Source organism: Triticum aestivum, chromosome 2A (genome assembly GCF_018294505.1).
Source record: "Triticum aestivum cultivar Chinese Spring chromosome 2A, IWGSC CS RefSeq v2.1, whole genome shotgun sequence".
NCBI classification, from domain to species: domain Eukaryota; kingdom Viridiplantae; phylum Streptophyta; class Magnoliopsida; order Poales; family Poaceae; genus Triticum; species Triticum aestivum.
The window spans coordinates 1,250,692-1,274,672 of record NC_057797.1 but is presented as its reverse complement, the minus strand read 5'-3'; the positions used below and the strand labels follow the sequence as shown (position 1 = coordinate 1,274,672).

The window sequence follows — 23,981 nt, the reverse complement described above, 5'->3', positions numbered from 1 at the left end:
GCCTTGATCTTGCGCACAGAGTAGAATAACACGACATAATAATTCTTACAATAATTACAAAAAAGATCTCAAGGAAATTGTATCTGGATCTTGAATGCAGACTAGAATAATAACAGAACAGAATATTGCTTACAAGAATTACTAAACAGATATCAAGGAAGCAGTCTCATAATCTTGACGTACACCTACTAGAATAGCACAACAGGATATTTCTTACAACAATTACAAGCAGATATCAAGGAAATAGAGTCTTGATCTTGCACACAACAGTATTTCGTAGAAAAAATAAGCATAAATGAATATAACCCAATAGGTTGGCTTTTGGGTCACTCACACCTTATACCGATCAACAATTATTCTGGCGCAGGAGCCATCTTCCCTGGTGGCTGCACTTGGCAGATCTTCTACTAACAACTGGGTAAACTTGCCTGCTTTGTCATGCATTCTGAGATGTAACTCTTTGAGCTATGCAAGGTTCTCTAAGCTATATAGTCCCTCCAGCTTGCTGAACCGCAGTTCAAGCCTTTCGAGCTTTGGTAACACCTTCTCTGGAAAGCTTAGCGGCGGCACCGAAGGAGCTGAGATACGAAGGAGCTTTAGGTTCTCAAATCCACTAGCCGGAACTATGATCTCCCCATCAGAGTGCTCTTTATTCTCCTCGATAATGGCGGTTGTTTCCGGATCCAGCTTTGCTGCGTTAAGTGAAAATGTGAGCGAGAACAATGTCTTGAGCTTGCTCAACTGTTTCAGAGCATCAGTAGTGAGCGTCGTCACCGAGAGGGTTAGCTTCGTGAGAGCTTCCAGCTCTGTGATCCATCCTGGGAGCTCAACCAGCTTGCCAGACAGCTCGAGGGCATTGAGAAACTTCGGAGGGGTAGAGAGAGCACCTAGCGATTTTAGAAACTCAGACGACTCATCATCAATCACCAGGGTGTGGAGAGAATAGCCACCAAGGTACTCAATGGAGGAGCTTAGTTCTTCGAAAATCTTATTATCCTTCTTGATGTTGAGCTTGTAAATGGTGAGCTTCCTCAGATCTGTCAGATGATGAAAGTCTGCCACTGTAGCTGGTCCCTCGACGATCTCAATACCTGACAGTATGCGCAGGCTTTTCATTGTTTCCTTCTTCAGATCTTCAGGAAGCTTCAGTGCCTTCCGTGTTCTTTTGTTCCCACCAAGTATGTTTGCTACTCGTTCAAGCTGGCAGATGGTGTTCGGCAACTCCGTGACATTGGTCTCTCTTATGTCAAGAGTCTCCAGATATTGGAGCTTTCCAATTTTTTTGGGTATCTTGTTGATGTCTGTCCTTCGTAGGCTTAGGTACTTGAGTAGAAGCATCTTGCATATCTCCTTGGCATGATGTTGTCTGAAATCCTGGCAACCTTCGAGGTCTAGTACTTGCACAATTCCAAACTTCAATGAATTAGAAGGCAGTTGGGTTAAGCTCCCAAATATGGTCAGAGATCGGACATGAGACAAATTCATGGTCTCCATTGTTTTCTTGTGTTTCGAGTCACCGCCTTGAAGGGACAGCCGGCGGACTTTGTTGCTAGGTGGCGCCATTAGCCAGTGGCCGCCGACCACAGTGACGAAGTTTTCCTCGCTTGCCTTGGATACAATGTACTCAAGAACCATGTCATGGACTTGGTAGCTCTTCACCTTGCCGTTGCTGCTGTGCTCCACAGCACGTATGATCTTCCTCCTCACGAGATGATTGAAATATGCCTCTGCAACATCTTCCGCACTCAGCCCATCCTTCTCGCAGACAAATCCCTCTGCCAGCCAACGCCTCGTCAGCCGCTTCCTGCTGACCTTGCTGCCCTTTCGAAATATGCATAGATACAAGGAGCAAGTCCTGATCTCACCAGGCATATCATTGTAGCAGTGATTGAGTATCCTGGTGACTCCGTCCTGGCCAAGAGCTTTCCCGGAGTCTGGTACCAGTGCTTTGCAAACTTCACTCCACTTGGTTGCCAGTTTGTCATTGTTGCAGGCGGCATGCCCAGCCATGATAACTATGGCCAATGGCAGACCCCCGCACATTTGCCAGAGTTTGGATGGAATTTTCTCTTTTTTTTCCTTAGACTTGTCCTCACTGTTAGAGAATATGTTTCCGTAGCATCTCAAACTCCTTTCCTTCTCCTACTCAAACTCCTTGTAATATTCCTTGTACTCCAAGCTTGGCTTCGGCAGCATCAATCAATATAAACAGAACCGCGGCTCCCTCGAGGGAGTAGGAACGCTTATTATCTTTCATGGTAATCAGAGCCACCTCTTCTCCTACATCTAGCTACAAATCAAAACCCTAGAACCACATATCATCGTCTCCATGGCTTCTTCGTCCGGCGTCGGCCTCAACCTCGGATCGCCGCCATCTGAGAAGCTAGCAAGAGGAAACTTCATCCTCTGGAAGACCCAGGTGCTCCCAGCCCTGCGAGGTGCGCAGGTAACCGGGCTCCTGGACAACTCTGACGCCGCTCCACCCAAGACTGTGGAGATCACGAAGGCGGACAAGACGACGGCCCTCGAGCCGAACCCTCTGTACGGGCCCTGGATCGCCAAAGACCAGCAGGTCCTGTCATATCTTCTCAACTCCATGTCTCCAGAAATCCTTGCGCAAGTCGTCGGGAAGGACTCCACCTATGAGCTCTGGACGACGGTGAACAATCTCTTCGCCTCGCAATCACAGTCCCGGATCACCAATCTAAGGATCGCGATCACCAATACCAAGAAGGGCACAATGTCGAGCTCGGCGTATATGGCGAAGATGAAAAGCCTTGGGGATGAACTAGCTGCCGCTGGTCGTCCCGTCTCTGATCCGGAGATGGTGGACTACATACTCGCAGGACTCGACCGCGACTACGACTCCGTGGTGGCGGCGATCGGCGCTGTCAAGAACACAATCACCGCCGATGACCTCTTCGCTCAGATCTCCGCCTTTGATCAGAGGATGGAGATGCTGGGAGACTCGTCTTCAGGCGGGTTTCATTCATCTGCCAACGCCGTCTACAGAGGCCGCGGCCAGTCCCGTGGTAGATCCCGTGGGCGAGGAGGAAGAGGGCGCGGCCGCGGTGACCGCGGTGACCGCCAGCCTTCTCCTGCAAATAGAGGCGGCGGATTCAGAGGACGCCCTCGACAGCAACAGCAACAGCAGGTACGCGAGCAGCAGCATGACTATCCTGAGTGCCAGATATGCTATAGACATCATCCAGGAGGTGCACGTGTCTGCTGGTGGCGCTATGAAGAGAATGATCAAGAAGAGAAGGAGGCGCATGCTGTCTCCTATGGCGTGGACACTAATTGGTACGCAGACAGTGCAGCAACAAATCACATCACAGGTGAACTTGACAAGCTGACAGTACGGGAGAAGTACAACGGAGGCGACCAAATTCGCACGGCAAGCGGTTCTGGTATGAATATCACCCACATTGGTAGTTCAATTGTTCAAAACCCCATGAAAAATTTGCACCTTAAAGATGTCTTGCATGTTCCTCAAACTTCCAAAAATCTTGTTTCTGTTCATCGATTCACCCTTGATAATAATGTTCTTATAGAATTCTATCCTCACTTTTTCTTGGTTAAGGATTTGAGCACAAGGAGAATCATTCTTAGAGGACGGTGCGTGGGAGGCCTCTATCCACTCATATCATCATCATCATCTTCATGGTCCAATAAACAAGCAAATATTGTCACCAAGCCATCATCATCAAGGTGGCATAGTCGATTAGGTCATCCATCTTCAGTCATAGTTAAATATGTTCTTAGCAAAAATAAACTCTCTTATGAGAATAGTGTTGAGTCAGTTTGTGATCCGTGTCAACAAGCAAAAAGTCATCAATTACCCTATCCCATCTCTACTAGTGTGTCTACTGCTCCTCTACAACTTATATTTTCAGATGTATGGGGACCAGCCCCTACTTCAGTTGGGAGATTTTCTTACTATGTAAGCTTTATTGATGACTATAGTAAATTTACTTGGATTTACTTGTTAAAGAAACGGTCTGATGTATTCCAAGTCTTCATCAATTTTCAAAACCTTGTTGAACGCAAACTGAACTCCAAGATCATTGCTATGCAAAGTGACTGGGGTGGTGAGTATGAAAAATTGAACTCTTTCTTCCAAAAACTTGGTATTTCACATCATGTCTCTTGCCCTCATGCTCACCAACAAAACGGATCTGCTGAAAGAAAGCACCGTCACATAGTTGATATGGGGCTAGCATTGCTAGCAAATGCATCCATGCCACTCAAATTCTGGGATGAAGCATTCTTAACCGCTACATATCTTATCAATTTGCTTCCTAGTAAAGTCATCAAATTTGAAACACCTATTACACGACTCCTTGGTGTCACACCCAACTACACATCTCTTCGTGTTTTCGGTTGTGCATGTTGGCCCAACCTCAGACCCTATAACACACGCAAACTCGCTTTTCGCTCCAAAAAGTGTGTCTTCTTAGGCTATAGTCCCATGCACAAAGGAGTTAAATGTCTAGATGTTCCTACTGGTAGGGTCTACATATCCAGAGATGTAGTTTTTGATGAGTCAGTGTTCCCTTTTGCTTCCCTTCATCCCAATGCTGGTGCACTTCTCCGCAAGGAAATCCTTCTTCTTCCTCCACATCTTCGGTCTTTTGATCATGGGGGCGACAGTTGTACTAACCAAAGTGATGATATTCCTGCTGGTATTGGTTCTTCTCTGTTGCCTGTACAGGTCCCTGGTGAAAACGGCGCTCAAAATGATCAAAATTTCGAAAATCAAGCTCAAGATCATCTTATATTTCATGCTGAGGAAGGAGACGAACCTGGCACAGATGACGAAGCTGATCCGGCGGCGCCCGCAACTCCTGTTCGTGCGCAGACCTCGGATCCCGCGGCCAAATCAGCCTCGGATCGCGCTCCCACCAACCGCAGCGCTGATTCAGCAGCAGGCGGGACCAGCTGCGGGGTCGGCTGCGGGGCCGAATCCGCCTCGCCCAGCGCGCGCCACTCCCACGCCGCCACCTCAGCAGCAGGCGGGACCAGCCGTGGGGCCGAATCTCCCTCGCCCAGCGTGCGCCTGCAACCGCGGTCGGGCGATCGATCCGCTGTGCCGGCTCGGGCGGCTGGCACCCGTGTGGTGGACACACAAGCGGCCACACCAACGGCTACAGGATCCTCTGCGCAGGTGGCGCCAGATTCGCCTGTGTCATCACATGCAGCTTCCTCGGGATCTTCTGCGGCGAGTGCTCCTGTGGTCCAGCCAGTAGTTTCTTCACGAGTTATGACTCGATTACAGAAAGGTATACGAAATCCTAAAATAAGAAAAGATGGGACTATACCATATGGAATGTTGTGTATTTCAGGAGAACCAACAACATTGAATAGTGCACTTGATGATCCTAAGTGGAAGAAGGCAATGGATGAGGAATATTCTGCACTTATGAGGAACAAGACATGGCATCTTGTACCAAATCAGAAAGGTAAAAATATCATCGATTGCAAATGGGTTTACAGAATTAAAAAGAAGGCAGATGGCTCCATTGACAGGTACAAAGCACGTCTCGTTGCAAAGGGTTTTAAACAACGTTATGGTATTGATTATGAGGACACTTTCAGTCCTGTTGTTAAAGCTGCAACTATCAGACTTGTGCTAGCCATTGCTGTATCCAAGGGTTGGAGTCTACGACAGCTAGATGTACAGAATGCGTTTTTGCATGGCATTCTAGAAGAGGAAGTGTTTATGAGACAACCACCTGGTTATGAGGACAAGAAGTCACCACATTATGTTTGCAAGCTTGACAAGGCACTCTATGGTTTAAAACAAGCACCCAGAGCATGGTACTCCAGATTGAGCTTACAGTTGAAATATCTTGGTTTCATTGCCTCCAAAGCTGATACATCATTGTTTATTTATAACAAGGCTGGAGTAGTCATTTTTGTGCTTATATATGTTGATGATATCATAGTTGCAAGTTCTTCACAAAATGCTACTAATGCACTTCTGCATGATTTGAGCTCAGAGTTTGCCTTGAAAGACCTAGGTGATTTGCATTTCTTCCTAGGTATTGAGGTCAAGAAAACTCAAGATGGAATTGTGTTAAATCAGGAGAAATATATCACTGAGCTTCTGTCTCGCATGGGGATGAAGAATTGCAAGCCAGTTCCTACACCTTTGTCTTCCTCAGAAAAACTTTCAGCATATGAAGGTGTGCCACTTCAGGAGGAGGAAAGTACAAGGTATAGGAGTACTGTGGGAGCATTACAATATTTAACTCTCACACGTCCAGATATCTCATTTGCTGTCAACAAGGTTTGTCAATATCTGCATGCACCTACTTCTGCACATTGGTCAGCTGTCAAGAGAATTGTAAGATATGTAAAGCATACTATGGGAATAGGACTTCATTTCAAACGGTCTAATTCCTCTCTTGTGAGTGCATTCTCTGATGCTGACTGGGCAGGATGCAGTGATGACAGAAGATCAACTGGAGGCTTTGCAGTATTTTTTGGGTCTAACCTTATTTCTTGGAGTGCCAGAAAGCAAGCCACCGTGTCACGGTCAAGCACAGAAGCTGAATATAAGTCCTTGGCAAATGCAACTGCAGAAATCATTTGGGTTGAATCACTTCTTGAGGAATTGGGAATCAAGAAGAATCGTATCTCATGTTTATGGTGTGATAACTTGGGAGCAACATATTTGTCTGCAAATCCTGTGTTTCATGCAAGGACAAAGCACATCGAAATTGATTTTCACTTTGTGCGAGAAAGGGTTGCAGCCAAGAAACTCGAGATACGGTTTATTCCCTCCAATGATCAAGTAGCAGATGGTTTTCCAAAGGCATTGCCATCAAGACCATTTGAGGAGTTCAAGAGTAATCTTAATCTAGGGTAGTTAAGATTAAGGGAGGGTGTTAGAGAATATGTTTCCGTAGCATCTCAAACTCCTTTCCTTCTCCTACTCAAACTCCTTGTAATATTCCTTGTACTCCAAGCTTGGCTTCGGCAGCATCAATCAATATAAACAGAACCGCAGCTCTCCTCGAGGGAGTAGGAACGCTTATTATCTTTCACTCACTAATTCCAGATTCGGTCATGAATAAATCTTTAGACTTGTCGTCGCTAAGTACCACCACTTTATGAATGTGATCTCCACTGTCTCTTCTGCATGCACTGGCAACAGCTTGAAACCGTGTGGTAACTATTACTCTACTGCCTTTCTTACTTGTAGGCAATGAGTTCTTTATCTTCTCCCACATTGTTGCAGACCACACATCGTCAACTAAGAGCAAGTAACTGCAATGAGAGGGAAAAAAATAAATATTAGATAAGCTCTTTTACACAGCGTAGAGGTAAAATAAGACTTGCTGTTCTCTGGATGTTGGGTTTTGCCTTATGAAATATCAACATCAAGGAAGTGGCCACACAAAAATTCAGTTATGACCAAAAGTTGAAGTATTATACTGGCATGTCCTTTTTGTTGACACACGAAGCTTTTGCAATCTTGATTAAATGTTCAATACTATTGTCCACAAGTTGCTCAAATGCTCAAATCACAATTGATTACTTCCTTTTAAATAAGATGCATGATTTGCAATGGTTTTATGCTCCTGCATAGTACTATGCAACTCTACAATTTAGTGATGAACTAATTGAGCAACACATACTCTCAACATGAAAATATGGTGTACCTTTTTCCATTCAAGTACTCCTCCAGGTGCCTCTTGAGATCTTGTGTTGTCTGGGATGTGATGCCACCTTGCTGCTCACCGTCCTTGTCGCCCTTGGGCATGATACTGGCCCATACTGTTCCAATGGCAGCCATGAGGCATTTCTTCCCAGAGGGGCCGCCGCCACCGGTGCATTGCTCCTCATTATCATCTTTGGATTGAGGCTTGACTTGACTGAGTATGGTCAGCAGTATCGCGTCAATGTCAGAGCTCTGGGACACGGTGACCGTCGCCCGGCGATCAAATTGATCGCCGTATGCCTGGTACAAGGCCGTGGCGATGGTCGTCTTGCCGACCCCTCCGAAGCCAACGATGGACAGCACGGCCTGGTGAGCTCGGATCCCGGGTGTGCGCTGCAGCTAGATCTAGAGTGAGCTCAGAATGGGGGATTGGATTCCCTCCCTCGCGTTGGTAGAGACTGACAGCATGTCTTTGTTTCCATTTTTTAATTTTTTCAAGACTAGGACTCTTTCCGTCTCATAATATAAAAATGTTTTTGACAGAAGGAATAATATGGAACGAATGAAGTAGTATGAAATTTTATAGAAAACAGAAAAAACAATTACAAAAGACCACCACTTATCATGAACATCAAGTATAGTATAAACTTTACACCCAAACTAATCCCAAGGTAAGCCGCCCCACACGTGATAAACACAACGCAAAGGAACCTACCCTAAACAGAAAATCAAAGCCGCGTCTCTCGACCGACACCGATCACCTCGAAGTGCAACTATTTCAACTGGACTTCCCTTGTCGGCGTACCAACCATCCTTGAATGCCTGAAAGGAGATGACGAGTGGGTGGCGTCATTGTGACCATAATCTCGCAACACACCGACCTTTGCACTGTCGAGGGCACGCAACCCAACTTTCATCTCTCGTTCGATCGAGGGAAAACACAGCTTTGGACCTTCAATCAATGCCAGCATAATCAAGGGCCGCTAGCACCACACGTAGCCGACATCCGCACCAACTCCAAATCCATATCGCACGCCACCACCTCCATCACCCGCGTCGGCATCATCAAAGGACAGCACCGCAATCCAGCCGTTGCTTCTTGCGCAACACCTCCTAGCGGAGATCATAGAGTCGCGACCACCTTGGCCTAGACATGTTGGCGCCACCAAATCCCTCGTCGGCGGCTCCAGGAGCCCACACCCACGCGCCAAAACCCTCCATTTTGACTCCCCTGCCGAGCTCCGCCGCTTCGCTGCATTTCCCGCCAGACGTCGCCACACTAGAAGAACCCCCGCGCCGCCTATGTGACGCCTCACCCTCGCGCGAAGGAAGCCCGTCGGAGCGTGTTGACCATGCTCCCCGCCTTCGAGGTCGGGCGACGCTGCCACTGCCGGTGCCGCCCAGGGAAGCATGAAGGAGGAGGGGTTGGGCTAGGGTTTCATCGTCCGGAGCCACCCACGCAAGCATCCATGGAGCAAAGGGGAAAGTATGAAAAATAGTGTTTTGGTTTCCCTCTTTGTTTTTATTAAGTCCGAAGGAAAGGAAACTCTCCCTTCAACACCTATTACACTACGCAAAGGCTAGGGTTTCATCCTCCGGAGCCGCATACACAAGCAGCTGGGGAGGAAAGGGGAAAGTATGAAAAATAGTGTTTTGGTTTCCCTCTTTGTTTTCTGTTAAGTCCGAAAGAAAGGACATCTCCCTTCAGCACCTATTACACTGCGCAAAGGCTAGGGTATCACTTTACACAAACCAGGTTAGGGCAACTCCAACGATGATCACCAAATCGCCCACAAATGTCTAGAGTGAACGCTTTGGACACTTTTGACCATTCAACGACGATATCAAATTTGTTTGGACTGGTCTAGACGTTCAAAATCCCACAATCCAGCAACGAACTGATAAGAGGCTTGCGAGCGTCCAGATGTCTAGGATATCCTCTGTGTAGGGGAACAGGCCACGCAACAAAAATAATATGCTACACGATCACACCCGTGAACACTATGAAGATGGCGGTAATGATCAAACTCGCCGATGGTGCAGAGTAGCCGAAGCAGTGACGAGTCAGTGCAGGTGACGATCATGCCGATTCCTGCAGCTAGGTTATACCTCCCAGCCGCCAGAATTATTCTCCAAGACAAGTCGAAGTAGACGACCCCTTCGAGGTATCCACGCGTTCCACATAGTAGTTTGGCAGAGCTTTGACGTCTAGGAAGAAGAAACTGAAGAGAGAAGGCCTGGCGGCGCTTATCGTCTAATTATCTTAGACAAATTAGACCGAGATTAGAGGCCGTCTAATTAGGAGCCTAAACAGTTAGGCCAATTAGACTCAGAGAGTGTGGAGCTATGCGGGAGAGAGGCCCTTTGGATTGATGTGTCTCAAGAGAGTCCTGCACACATTTTAAAAGGTTCAAAATCATGGATTTGAGAAAAGTTCAAAAAATTTGAAAAAATCATGGATTTTAAAAGGTTCATAAATTTGGAAAAAATAATATATAAAAAAGATCATGAATTTGAAAACAAATCATGGAATTTGGAAAAACTCCATGATATTTTTTTAATCAGTATTTGGAAAGATTTCAAAAAAATTGGAAAATGTTGACGGATTTGAAAAAGATTCACAAACTTGGGAAAAGGTCATAGATTTGAAAAGGTGCATAGAGTTTTTTTAAAATGTTCACTATCTTTTAAAAAGTAAAAGGTTAACGAATGTAAAAATCGTTCATGGATTTCATAGATATGAAAAAAGTTTAATGGATTTGAAAAAGATTTATAAGTTTGAGAAACGTTCACGAATTTAAGAAAATGTTCATGTATTTGGAAAAAAATTTAAAAATTCATCATGAATTTAAGAAAAGTTCATGATTTTTAAAAAGTTTCCAAATTTGAGAAAATAATGAAAAAAGTTTCCAAATTTAAGAAAGGTGCTTGTTTCCATATTTTGTCCAGAATTACAAAAAAAAAAATTGTGTTTTCAAATTTCGTTCACAAATTCAAAAAAAAAAAGTTGCCATTTTATCAGATATTCGGCTGTTCTCCAGATTTGGTACAGGTTTCCCTCGCAGAAGACCAGGCTGTTCTCCAGATTTGGTACAGGTTTCCCTCGCAGAAGAGCAGGTTCTTGGCGCGACAACGTGTTGTACGACGGGACAAAGCTAGTGGTTGCCGTCCGTGGTCTCGTCCAGTCTCCTCTACAAGATGATGACCGCCTTCTGACATCGATAAAGTGCTGGTGTTCCTCGTAGAAGATTAGGTGTTGTATGCCCGTGAAGAACTGGTGGCCACGATGACGCTCCGGCAGGCGTAGCACGTACAAGTCTCCACGTTGAGTGAGGCCGTACAAGTGGGGCCGTTCCAGCCACCGCTGCCGACCGCCGTGCCGTCCGTTGCCCCCGTACGTTTCATCAATTTTTCCGATTTCTGTAGGTCATCTTGCTTCAGTTTGATCTAATTTCTTTTTTTCCTTATCACCCTCCCAGGAGATCAAGAGGTATCATACTAACTAGATCGTCAGAGAGTCGGCGATTATGAGCGGTTCCTGAACCTGGGGCTGTATGACGGCCACAAACGCCTGTATTTGCTGCGGCTGCGGCGCTTGGACCTCTCCAAGATGGACTTTTTTCACCGGACAGCAGAAGAGGCGGCTGAACATGGCAACACTGACGCCCGCCAAGGCCCGTGCCACCAACAGGCGAAGGACCTGCAACACCCAAGATCCGGCGACGGTGGAGGCAGCGGCGCCCAAGATCGTTCCGCCAAAACCCGAGCTGCTCATGGGGCCGCCGCAAATCTCCCCCTGCCTGGACTCCCGTCGCTTCGTCCATTTCTTCCCCACCGCCTCGGAGAGCAAGGTCGTCTTGGGCGACCGCGGGAACCGCATGTTACGCTTCAACATCGCCAATAGCTCCAGCTACGTCGACACCATGCCATGCCTCCACGGGGTCAAGGAGTTGCCGATGGCCATCTCCGTCCCTCCGACGGACTTACACCGCCCTGACGGCGATGACACGGGCGACCTCTACATCATCGACGGCCTCCTCCATCCGGACAAGGCGGAGGCGCGGCCGCAGTTCGAGGCCCTGGTGTGGAGGGGGTTCCGGCCATCCGCCTTATCTAGCAGGTTCTGGCACTGCGACATCCTCCCGCTGCCGCCGTGGATCAGCCACCACGAGCACGCCATGGTCTTCGGCCACGCCCTCGTCGGCGACAGCATCTGCTTCTCCATCTGCGGCGCCGAGGGTGCCGGCACCTACTGCTTCCACATCGCGACTCGTGAGTGGAGCAAAGCTGGGGACTGGCTCATGCCCTTCAATGGCAAGGCGGATTACGTCCCTGAGCTTGGACTCTGGTTTGGCGTCTCAAACAACCTCCCCTGCGCTGCCGACCTCTCGGGCGTCGTTAGAGGGGAGGAGCTGTCGCCGGACAAGATGCGGATCTGGGCGCGTGATGACCTGCCGGAGGAGTGGCAGCCAAAGAGCTTGCACAATCCCTGTGTTGTCAGCCTCGGTTCCGGCAGGTTCATCGTCGAGTCGTCGACTTCTTGGATGCCATGAAATTTAACAAGGAATGGAACGAGATGGAATCCGTCAAGGAATTTGCCCTCTTCACCGGTATGGAGGTAGCGTACAGCAACGGCAAAGGCAAAGGGACGATGCATGAACTCCGTATGATGAAGCACAAATCCTGCCGTTACATGTTTAACAATCAACAGAGGATCGAGGCAGTGCTCTGAATGGCATTCACTCTGGGACTTAATTTGCTATCGTGGCTGCTCCCTGTTTACAGCTAGTACTGACTAACTATATATAGTGTTAAGTTAGCTTAAATAATCCATGCATCTTACTGAAGCGATGCATCTTGTCATAAGAAATATTTTATTCGATGGAAATTTTAACCATTGTGCTATCGTAAGCTTAGCTGAAGAATCCGATCCAGGTAGAAAGGAATTGTAGCAACTAGATAACGCTCCGCAAGTTGTTGCGGAAATTATAGCAATGAACTTACCAAAAATTAATTTAGCTATATCAAAATGGTATCGCACGGGAGTAGATTGAAAACCCAGGTTTGTTATCCTCAAATTTTAGTTTTTTCGAATTTTGTTGGTAATTTTTAAGTTTAATATTCGTATAGGTGTAGAGCACCCAGGAGCTCATGTGTATTTTCCTTCTACAGAGCAAAAACACACATATATAAGCCCGACTGCTAGTCAGTCTATGAGATAGGGTGATCTCCAGTTAGCCTTTCCGCGCGCTTCACCTCCGCTGCCCGCCGCCGAGCCAAGTTCAGACCTATGGCTTGTGTGTGTTTAATTTTTTTCAGGTCAAAAACAGATAATTAATTACAAATCATTTACGGATGCGCCACGAATCTAAGACGTCAAATCAAAGGTTGTTGCCGACTCAGGCATGGATCCAGCCCATCCCTACCATGACCATCTCATACGCAAACCTGGGCGGATTCCCAGGCATGCCTCGCTGAACGGCCTAAATTTGGGCACCTCGCCGGAGGAGCCGGCAGCATGCGCCTGTTCTTTTTTTTGTGTGGCAAAAGCTGCCGATGGAAGAAGATGGAGCGCAATGCACACCAGCCTTGAGACCGTGATTAACAGATTGGAGAGCGTTTTTTTTTTTTGGAGTCAAAATCAAACGTACGCCGAAACCAAACGACCCAAACGCTTGGACCTTTCCAAGATGGACTTGTTTCACCCGACGGCACAAGAGGCGGCTGCTGCAAATTATTTTACAACAAAGCCACAAAAAATAGAACGAACTATTGGCCACAAAAAGCAAAAAAATAGAACAAACTATTGGCCACGAAAAGCAATTGCACTCCACCATATCTTGAGGGCCTTCACACCAGGTTCTTTCTCATGCATGACAAACATCGCTTCCATCAATGTGTCCCGTCGATCCAGTACAGGTAGTCACCCTTGAGTCTTGGAACGCCTTCGGTGTACATCAATACCACATTATTCCTCCCGAAAAACACCGTGTAGCCCTCCGCTATGGATAATATTTCAGAACGAATATTTCATCATCCCTTACATGATAGCGGCCGCCTTCTGGCAGCAGCAGAGTGACCGTGTAACCCGCGTTCCTCCATATTTGGTATAGGTTGCCCTGGTAGAAGACCAAGTTCTTCGCGCTACTATGTCCCGACACAATGTCATACGACGGGACAAAGCTAGTGGCAGGACCGAATAGAAGGTTGGCTGAGGACAGGAAGAGATCGAGCATGGTCAGTGGTGCATTTCGGTCTCATCCAGTCGCTTACTCGTTGCAACAAATTTGGCGAAGCATTGTTGTCCGAGAGGTAACTTCCTAAGATATCCTTCCAGGTATTTCTCTTGCATCAATAGTTGCAAGGTACTCCTCTTGCCGTTCAGCACCCACCTTATTTACTATAACAAGATCCTCGTCTAAAATTTTATGAGGAAAAATATGATTCTCCCCATTCTATACGTATTTGGTAAACTCTCCTCATAGGAGTCTCGCCCATCGTATTGCCTTGACGAAGCTGGCCAAAAACACAAGTGAATGGTTGGATGAAAGTGTTCCACCAGTTTGTCCATGCCACCGAAGAGTTTCCCACCCAAGTTCTGTTGGGAATATAGTGGGGTTGCTTTGGGTCGAGCGCAAGAAAGGCCACCAATATGCATAAGTAATACTTGTGTCATCTATTGTGTATAAACTGTGCAATGGGGTATATGGTACATGCTGATCTAATCTGAATTGTCAAGCAACCCGATCGGGATGATACGGCTCAACAATGCACAAGTCATCGTGATAATAAGACCTTCTCCATGGCAGCATCCCACGTCGGATGGAAATAGTGAATGCTTTTTGTAGCCGACCTGCGCTAGTTATTGGACAAATTTGGTGGGTACCATGAAATATTATTATAGTCCTTGAAGAAAGCATGTGCCTTTTCAGGGATAAAATCATGTGGAATCTTGAAAATAATTCCCACCATAGATAATTTCCCCAGGTAAAGTATAGAAATTGAAAGCTTATCCAATCTTGCTCTTTTGCCAAACATTTTACTTAAATAAACCCCCATCCAACCAATAATAAAATGGACGTGCCATCCCCTAATCCTATAGCAGGGTCCTATAGGATGGGTGTTGATTCGACAAAGAAAAATATATAAAACAAAGAGCTGGCAGAGCTAATGAAATTCGGTGCCTTGGAGTGATCTAGGACGCCATTACAAGGAAACTAGAGTGAATGTAAGGTCCTGCACCAATGAGATCAAATTAAATGCAGGAAGATACAAGCTTACCTCACGAAGAGACTTTAAAGGAACGAAGTGGTTTCCCTGGTTGTGAAAATGATCACACCAGGTTTGGAAAGTCACCTGACCACCATTATTCTTGGCAAGCTGGTCATGAGCGGATAATAGATCTGATAGGAAGTCAGGGAATAGGCAAAGGGAGGGGTCTAATGGTTGTTCTAGTGGAATCAATTCCTCGTACAAATCTCCATCCAAAGCATATATTAAAATCGCGGGAGAAACGATTTCGCGACAGCCTCTCCCAGCAGCTATAGCGGCCCCATAGCGGGCAATCGTGGCAAATAGCGGAAATTTTTCAGACGGGAGAGATGATTTCTGAAGGGTTTTGCTCATTGTTGAGCCATTTAGAGGTAGTTGTGGAGGATTTCGCTGCAGCAGCCATAGCGTAGCGACGAGGCTCCTGGGTAGCTATAGCGCAGCTATCGCGGCTATTTTGCGGGCTACTTTAATCTATGATCCAAAGGGAGCCCAGCCATTTGACACATATCAAGGAGCGTAATAGTACGCTCACAACATGAGAGTGAGAATGTATTAGTTTTTGGATGCCATTTTTCTAACAAAGCTAAAGCTATGTTGCTCTTAATCTTGAAGAAAATTTCTGGCATGCAATATTGGCGGCGGGTGGGGGGGGGGGGTGCATTTGCCCCCACGGCCATGCAGAACGAAGTCCTGATACTGGCATGACTTCTTCTGAAATCTTCATTTGATCGAAGAAATTATAATCCTTAACAGAAAGATTAATACGGTTTGACTTTGATTAGACTTTCTGACCCTTTTGATCACACCAGCAAGTCTTTTCGGTGGATCTTCCCCACCCTTCTTTGCTTGAGGTAATCTCCTCCGTAATACCTAACTTTTTTGTTAAAAACATTGTTGTTTTGTGGCAATTTTAACATCAAGGTGGAACCTTAGTTCATTGTTTTCCCCAAATCCTAGTGTATTTGATCATATCCGTATCACTTGTTATTTTGGCGGAATTTTTTGCTATCAAGGTGGAACCCTAGTTCATGATTCATGTGTAGTAGGAATTATGCTTCCGGTTTGTAGGAATAACTAGGGTTAGTGTATGTGTTAATTAATGTCATGGTTTAATGAATACATTAGTAGTGATGTAGTTTTGATATAATTGAAGGAAATATGCCCTAGAGGCAATAATAAAGTTGTTATTTTATATTTCCTTATTCATGATAAAGGTTTATTATTCATGCTAGAATTGTATTGATCGGAAACTTAAATACATGTGTGAATACATAAACAAATATCGTGTCCCTAGTAAGCCTACTAGACTAGCTCATTGATCAAAGATGGTTAAGGTTTCCTAACCATATACATGTGTTTGCATTTGATAACGGGATCACATCATTAGGAGAATGATGTGATGGACAAGATCAATCCGTTAGCTTAGCATACTAATCGTTCAGTTTATTGCTATTGCTTTCTTCATGTCAAATACATATTCCTTCGACTATGAGATTATGCAACTCCCGGATACCAGAGGAATACCTTGTGTGCTATCAAACGTCACAACATAACTGGGTGATCATAAAGATGCTCTACAGGTATCTCCGAAGGTGTTTGTTGAGTTGGCTTAGATCGAGATTATGATTTGTCACTCCGAGTATTGGAGAGGTATCTCTGGGCCCTCTCGGTAATGCACATCATAAGCTTGCAAGAAAATGACTAAGGAGTTAGTCATGAGGTGATGTATTACGGAACGAGAAGATACATACCATTGAATCTCGGGCAAGTAACATACCAATGGACAAAGGGAATTACGTATGTTGTCATAACGGTTCGACCGATAAAGATATTCGTAGAATATGTAGGAGCCAATATGGGCATTCAGGTTCCGCTATTGGTTATTGATCTAAGAGGTGTCTCGCTCATGTCTACATAGTTCTAGAACCCGTAGGGTCCGCACGCTTAACGTTCGTTGACGATATAGTGTTATATGAGTTATATGGTTTGGTGACCTAATGTTGTTCGGAGTCCCGGATGAGATCACGGACATGACGAGGAGTCTCAAAATGGTCAAGAAGTAAAGATTGATATATAGGATGATGGTATTTGGACACCGGAAGTGTTTCGGGACGTACCGGGAAAGTTTCAGGTCACCGGAAGGGGTTCCGGGCACCCCCCTTGCAAGTTATGGGCCTTATGGGCCAATGGTGGGGACAAACCAGCCCACAAGGGGGCTGGCGCGCCCTCCCTTGGCTGGCCGGCCCTAGGGGAAGGAAAGGGGGAGGGGTGGCCCCTCCTGCCTTTCCCTCCTCAGGAGAGAAAGGAAAGGGGGGGGGGGGCGCCACCTCCTCCTTCCTTCCTTCCGCGCTCCAAATAAGGAAAGGGGGGGCGTCTTGGGAGAGAGCCCAAGTAGGATTCCCCCTACTTGGGCGCCCCCATTGGCTGCTCCTCCCTCCCTCCCACCTATATATGTGGGAGGGGGCGTCTAGCACACTACAGACAATTGCTTAGCCGTGTGCGGCGCCCCCTCCACTGTTTACACCCCCAATCATATATTTCGTAGTGCTTGGGCAAAGCCCTACGGAGATCACTTCACCATCACCATCACCACACAATCGTGCTGCCGGAACTCATCCACTACCTCGTCGTCTTCCTGGATCAAGAAGGCGGAGGACGTCACCGAGCTGAACGTGTGCTGAACGCGGAGGTGCCGTACGATCGGTACTTGATAGGTTGGAGCGCGAGAAGTTCGACTACATCAACCGCGTTACTAAACGCTTCCTCTTTCGGTCTACGAGGGTACGTAGACACACTCCCCCCCTCGTTGCTATGCATCTCCATGGATAGATCATTGCATGTGCGTAGAATTTTTTTGTTTTCCATGCAACTATTCCCAACAATAATGCATCAGTAAAGCCATGACACATATAATACATTAGACTAGTAATTGATGTATCAAGTTACTTTTCATTATTTTTATATGGCGTGACTCGTAAACGTTCATTATTTGGACAAGACGACGTTCTTGAGCAACAATGCCGACAATGTGGACGATGATGAGCAAGCCATGGTATTTAATACAAGTTCTAATTATGAGGAGGTTGTTTATGGAGTGAGAGATGTGTTGAATTGGATGGACCCCAATGATATAGTTAAGCTAATAGGAAGGAATAATGTTGGAGCGGGATAAAAATCTCGATTGAAGAATATTCATATCATCTCGGAATTGCATTAGGAGGTATACAAGGAAAAAAGTTGCGCAATAAGAAGACAAGTCACTTGAATTGTTTTCCGCCAAGGTTGAAGGTCATCAACTTGAAATCGACTTGAACCGCCATGTCTCCTTCCCAAGTCATGATATGAGCGAGGGTAGAAGTGCATCACGTGTTGAGGATATGGTCGAGGTGTATGCCCCCAATGCTTCTAGGCAACCACCAACTAGCGAAGCAAATGAAGTTGAGGTGAATGCTAGTGACCAAGTAAGAAGATGGTGAAGGTCATGGTGATCGGTACGTGCACGCAACGCACAAAACAAACTTATTGATTGACTCCTTCCTATCTACATTATGTCATCTTACTTATTGTGGTACTCTATTTCTTACAAACTTAATACCTCGAGATGCATGTTGGATAGCGATTTTGGGGGTGGAGTATTAGCAGTAGATGCAGTTAGATTAACGGTCTACTTATCACAGATGTAATGCTTATATGAGTTTTTTTTGCGGGGAATGCTTATATGAGATTATGCCATGAACGAGCATAGTTACAAATATTGGAATTCGGTCAATTGCTCCACTGTAATTTATTTACTATGTCATTTGCCTGTTTTCGAGTGAGATACCAATATGGACCATTGGGTCTATTCTCTATTATTGAGTTCTTCTACACAATTTCTCCTTTTATTTGTTGTACTACTTTGCTACTATCTATCTCTATCATTTGTACTCAATCTTGTAACTAGCCGGATAATGGGCTTGACTGCTGATCTTTGAACCTTCACCTTGATAAACAAGAACACATGTTTGAAAAAGGTCATGAATTTGAAATAAGAAGTCATGAATTTGAAAAATGTTCACAAGTTTGAGGAAAGTTTGTGAATTTGAGAAAAAGTTCCCAAAATTTCAACAATCAGGAATTTGGAAAAAAAAGTCCACAATTTTTTGTAAAATGTTTGTGGATTTGAAAAAGTTCATAAATTTGAAAAAGGTTCACAAACTTGGGAAAAGTTCATGAGTTCGAAAAAAGGTCATGAATTTGGAAACAGTGCATGAATTTTGAAAATATAGGATATGGAAAAAGTTCTGAAAATTTCGAAAAAAAATTGGCGGACTTGAAAACGATTCATGAACTTGGGAAAAGTTGATAGATTTGAAAATATTCACTAATTTTATAAAAATAAAAATGTTCATGAATCTAAAAAAAGTTTGTGGATTTTAAATTTTTTTAAGGGATTGAATAACATTTGTTGGTTTGAGAATCGTTCATGGATTTGAGAAAATGTTCACGTGTTTGAAAAAATTTAAAAAGTTGTTCTTAGAAAAGTGCATGATTTACAAAAAAAAAAGAATTTGAATTTGAAAAAGAATGAAAAAATAAAATAGAAAAGAAGAACCCGTGTGCTTGGCCTACGTAGGGGATGCGAAAAAAAGATCAAATAGGCCGATCCCAAGGTGGATGGAGGTGTGCAAAACGAAAGCCCCAAATCAGACTCACCGAGCTCTTTCCAGAGCCGCCGTCGTGACCGTTCCAGACACCGCCGTCATCACCGTTCCTCCTCCGATCGCAGTTTGTTTCCCGTTTCATTAAGGTGCTTTCTCCATCTCAATTTCCTTCCTCATCCTCTGCTTCGGATGCGTACGTGGTTTTGGTGTTGCTCATTGGATTTGCACGTGTGTCCTCTGCTTCGTTTGGATGTGCGTAATTCACATCTTCCTATAACGTACGTACATGATCTTGTCTTGTGCTAGTAGCTATTGGGTTTATCTATCTGCTTTGGTTAACATCGATCCTACTCAGTGAACAAATTGCTATAGCGTATGGAGAATTGCCTCGCTAAATGTATCAGTGTAAAATGTCTTGCTAATAGCACGCTGTAGCGCGATATAGTACGCTAATAGCGTATTTTGAGCTCGGCGCTATTTTGCTGTAGTGCGCTATTTTTTTTCTTGATCCTACTTATGGTTTTAAATAACCCGCTATAGCGTTTAGAAGAGGTCGTGTACTAAGGGTTTTTCGTCCAAACACATGAACAAATATTTTAAATAGCTCGCTATAGCACGCTATACATTTAGAAGATGTCTGCCGCTAACAGGGCTTAGCGCGCTATTTAAAACTTTGCTTCCTACTGCTACCTATAGAAATCAGCAGTCCATTTGTTCAGGACAGATAAAATCTACTCCTAATTCACTTATGAAGTAATAAAGTGAAGCAACAATATCGATCCAATTGTTCATTGGATTTTCTTCCTTATGTTAGTCAAATAGAACCTCTTATGTTAGTCAAATAGAACCTGTTATGTTAGGAAGTTCACATGATGCACAACATGCATCGTGGTTTATTTTTTGAAGCTTCATTCGTTTCACCCTCAAGAAAATGTTAGGCTCGGTCAGTTTTCTTTCTATCTAGTGAGAGTAAGCATGGAAGCACTCTTCAAGTTATTTGTTTGATTTTATCTTATCTGGATGGAGGCATAAAATGCAACAATCTTGAGAAAATGCAACAATGGATAGGTTTCTCGTTCCCTTTCAATGTGCAGTAGCACAATCATCTGTACTTAAATAAAATTGTATTGCTGATATTAATAAATCAATAAATAGGTTAAGCAAGCCTTTGGTAAGCATTAAACTTTCAGCTCAAACTTTTTATCTCATGTGTACATTTGTTTTCTTCCAAGTGTTGTCTATCTCTCCTACTCCGGAGGATCCTGAACCTCGGGTTGTATATATGACGGCCACAAACGCATGTATTTGCTACGCCGATTGGAGTGACCTCTCCAAGATGAATTTTTTTCACCCGACGGCACAAGAGGCGGCCGCGCATGGGCATGGCAAGGTGCTGCCAACGCTCACGCCTGCCAAGGCCCGTGCCCCAAACACGAGAAGAAGGATCCGCAACACCCAAGATCTGGCGACGACGGAGGCGGCGGCGCCCAAACATCTTCCCGCCAAAAAACGAGCTGGCCATAAGGCCACCGCAACTCGACTACTACATGGGGAACCATCAGACCCTATGCGCGGCCGCCTCGAAGACCAAGGTCGTCTTGGCTGACCGTGGGAACCGCATGCTGCGCTTCGACGTCGTCAATGGCACCCGCTGCATCGACACCCTGCCAGGCCTCCATGGACTCAAGAAGAAGTCGATGTCCGTCTTCGTCCCTCCCACCGACTTGCACCTCCATGACGGCGAAGACAACAGCGACATTTACATCATCAATGGCCTCCTCTACCGGCAGATGCATGGCAGAGGAGCAGCCGCAGTTCGAGGCCCTGGCATGGAGGGGTTCCGCCCGTCCCCCGCATCTCACAGGTTCTGGCACGCGACATCCTCCCACTACCGCCGTGGATTACCCACCACAAGTGTGCCTTTGTCCATGGCCACGCCCTAGTCGGAGACACCATCTGCTTCTCCATCTTTGTAGGCGCTGAGGGTGCCGGCACCTACTGCTTTCACATCGCGACTTGTGAGTGGAGCAAAGCTGGCGACTGGCTCATGCCCTGCCATGGCAAGGCCGATTACGTCCCCGAGCTTGGACTCTGGTTTGGCATCTCTTCTCGGGGGTTAAAAATTTCAACAAAATTTCAGTGAAATTTCCAAAATTTCAGTGAAATTTCCAAAAAATTGCATATTTCAGTGGGGCCTGAAATATTTTTAACCCCGAAATTTCAAGGCCGATTCAAACTGCTTTTAAAATAAATTTAAATTATGTTAGAATTCATTAAAATCAAATGAAATTTGAAATCTGAAAACGTGAAATAATTTCCGAAATATGCGAAATTTCCAAAATTTCGCATATTTCAGTGATGTCTGAAATTATTTTGTTTTCAAAATTAAATACCGACAATCTCCCCTGCGTTGCTGAACTCTCCGGCGTCGTCGGAGGGTAGGAGCCACCGTAGGAGAAGATGCGGATCTGGGCGCGTGATGGCCTGCCAGAGGAGTGGCAGCCCAACATGTTGCACAAGCCCATTGTCGTCGGCCTCGGTTCCGGCAGGTTCATTGTCGTGGACTTCTTGAATGTCATGGAATCCGACAAGGACTGCAACAAGATGTTTCCCGGCAAGGAATTTGCCATCTTCACCGGTGTGGAGGTAGCGTTCAGCAACGCCGGCAAAGGCAATGACGAGAATGGCAGCAACGACAAAGGCAAAGACAATGGCAACTACAATAGCTCTCAGCTCTGGCAACGAGAATCACGGCAAAGGCAAAGGGATGATGCGTGGCCTCCATATGAGCAAGCACAAATCTCATCGTTACATGTTTAACAACCAACAGAGGATCGAGGCGGTGCTCTAATATTAATGATTCAGCAACTCATTTTGACTTGCTGAACTGTAGCTCTCTTCTTGTGCTCCCTGTTTACAGCGAGTAGTACTGACTCTAGTGTTATGTCAGCTTAAATACCAGGTGTCTATCCATCCAGTATTCATGCCTCTGACCAAATAATTGTTTGATGGCCATTTTAATGATGACATATGGTTATTATTTATCGGGATGTGTTTTTCAAATGTCGAAATCTATTCGTGTTGTCTCATTAATGTTGAAATCTATGTTAGTGTTGAAATGTGTTATTAATTGCTCAAATCTTTTAAAAAGATGAAATCTCTCATTAAATTTTGACATATATTTTTATTCTTGGGATATCTTATTTAGTGCTGAAATATGCTTTTATTGTTGAAATATCCTAATAAGTGTTGATATCTCATTTAGCGTTTTTTAAGCGTTGAAATATCTCTTCTATAAATGTCCTATTAAGTGTTGGAACTTTTTATTGCGAAAATGCCTTCTTAAGTGTTACGTTGGAATCTGTTTTTAAATAATGAAATCGCTTATCACGTGTTGAAATCTGCTTTATTGTTGGCATGCCTTATTCAAAACTGAAATATGTTTTGATTGCTCGGATGTCTTATTAATTGCTGCAATATGTTTTTCAGGCCAATTAATAGGTACTATTTTATTGCTTGATCGGTTCTGCACCGGTTCTCCCTTCTCTATATATACAGGCCGTGTGTTGATAGAGCAAGCATGCATATCTTGTTCCTAGCATTTTCAAACTTCATCAGAAGATGATGGACAAATACACGATTCACATCTACGCTCTAGGCTTGCTACTATCTCTCCATCTCCTATGCTGCACGCCTACTGTGCAATGTATGCAGTTCCACAGAGATTTACCAGTTCTTTCTCACCTTTCATTGCCTGTTACTTGTTTCGTTATCAGTCCATAATGATCAGTTACCATATCAATGGCTAATTCTTTCACACCTAATTCATTTGTTGTTCCATATATAGGTCGGATCATGGGCGAAGAAGACGTGGATGAGAAGATCAATTTACCGTATGGGCTTTGTGTCAACAATAGACCATGCAAAGCTGGATGGGTCTGGTTGTGTTGTCTCCTCAATCAAGAGTGCTATCCGTCCATGGATGCGTGCAAGAAAGATTGTCTGAAACCCTCTGCTGCTGACATGGTGTCCATGAAAATGACCCGCTCTCCTTTACCCGCCTCCTCTCCCACGTCATCATTAGGTTCAATTTGAATTACCTATATTTTTCCCGGGACCTAATGGATATTGTGTGAAAAAATAATTTGGAATAGAAGTATCTCATACATTAGTTGTTGCAATTTGATTTGACATGTTGCATCAATCTTTAAGTTTTGTTACCAATTATTGCCGATAACTCAGTTTTTCAAACATTGATGCCCAATCAATTTTTGTTAATTTTACACTGCCAGTTTGGTGGGCATGCTCATGATATAGAATGTTGATTATCGGTATTGTGTTTTGGTCAATCTATCGCTTCTAAGATTTTTCTTTGTGTATAAATTGATCCTGTGACA

General features: G+C 44.9%; 1 long non-coding RNA gene and 3 pseudogenes across 1 annotated transcript; 2 read left to right on the top strand and 2 right to left on the bottom strand.

Annotated features, from left to right (window-relative positions):
* Nucleotides 1–330: 330 nt before the first annotated feature.
* LOC123186828 (disease resistance protein Pik-2-like) lies at nucleotides 331–8,586 on the bottom strand (annotated as a pseudogene).
* LOC123186886 (uncharacterized) lies at nucleotides 4,199–5,898 on the bottom strand. Its single transcript, XR_006493729.1, has 3 exons — nucleotides 5,322–5,898; nucleotides 4,806–5,231; nucleotides 4,199–4,718 (listed from the first exon to the last, which is right to left on the bottom strand). It is a non-coding gene; the product is annotated as an uncharacterized lncRNA (long non-coding RNA).
* A 1,117-nt stretch (nucleotides 8,587–9,703) lies between the features above and the next one.
* On the top strand, nucleotides 9,704–12,401 carry LOC123186826 (uncharacterized; annotated as a pseudogene).
* An 8,464-nt stretch (nucleotides 12,402–20,865) lies between these two features.
* On the top strand, nucleotides 20,866–22,435 carry LOC123186825 (uncharacterized; annotated as a pseudogene).
* The last annotated feature ends 1,546 nt before the right edge of the window (nucleotides 22,436–23,981 follow it).